Source organism: Scyliorhinus canicula, chromosome 13 (assembly GCF_902713615.1).
Source record: "Scyliorhinus canicula chromosome 13, sScyCan1.1, whole genome shotgun sequence".
NCBI lineage: Eukaryota > Metazoa > Chordata > Chondrichthyes > Carcharhiniformes > Scyliorhinidae > Scyliorhinus > Scyliorhinus canicula.
Window position 1 is genome coordinate 147,804,933 of NC_052158.1, and position 1,118 is coordinate 147,806,050.

A 1,118-nucleotide genomic window follows, 5' to 3' on the forward strand; every position below is an offset into this window, starting at 1 on the left:
AGGTAACTTACAACTTTTAGAAATCCAGTCCAGATGGGAAAGAAAAATCGCTGAAATCCGCGAAAAATCGTCGGAGCACATTTTGCAGTCTCCGGTAAGCAAAGAACTACAAATTGAGTCTGCGCATGCGCCGGAACCGGAAGCCGCGCATGCGCAGTTTAAAAAATATCGCGGTGCCGATCGTTATGCGCAGTCAAAAACAGTCTTGGTCGCGGATCGTTATGCGCATGCGCAAGCCGCGCATGCGCAATGGGCACGAAACCACACAGTGAAGAAGGAAGGCCGATTTGCGCATGCGCATTCATTCCTACGCGTGACGTCATGACGTCTGAGCATCCAGACCACGCCTTAAAAGGGAATGGCCGAAAATTGAAAACACGACACTTAAAGTGGTAAAACCAAATTTTCTTGCCTCAGAACACAGAAAAACGCCTGAACTTAAACCAACAGTGAAAAACAACTTGCACACACCCTGAAAAAAGCAGCCTTCACCACACACAGTGAAGAGAACAAAAAGAATTCCGAAACAACAAGGATGATTTGTTTTTCGAAGATTACCTCTCAGACCTGGCTGAGTCAGTCGATATGCTTATCACAGCATCAGCGACACGGTCGCAAAGTACAACACGAACCAACTCGTGGTAGATGAATCCAACCAAATGCTTTGGTTTCGAAGAATACTACTCAGACATAGCTGAGTCAGTCGGATATGCTTATCACAGCATCAGCGACACGGTCGCAAAGTACAACACGAACCAACTCGTGGTAGAAGAAGCCAACGAGATGAAATGGGTTTCAAAGAATACTACTCAGACATGGAGGAGTTATTTGGACATGCTGATCACAGCATCAGCGACACCGTTGCAAAGCTCAACACGAATCTACTCATGGTAGATGAATCCAACACCATGATGCCATGGCAGCGTCGATACATTGGATGACAGCAATACCCTAGACGAAGACGACGCACACAGAGAGCACAGGAAGACTCCACAGAGCGAGCGATGACAGGCTCCACAGTGCGAGTGATGAAAGACTCCAAAAGGGATGCAAGCAAACACTCCCTGGCGAACACCATGCATGAACAGACCATGAAGGTAACCCGCTGTATCTGAGCA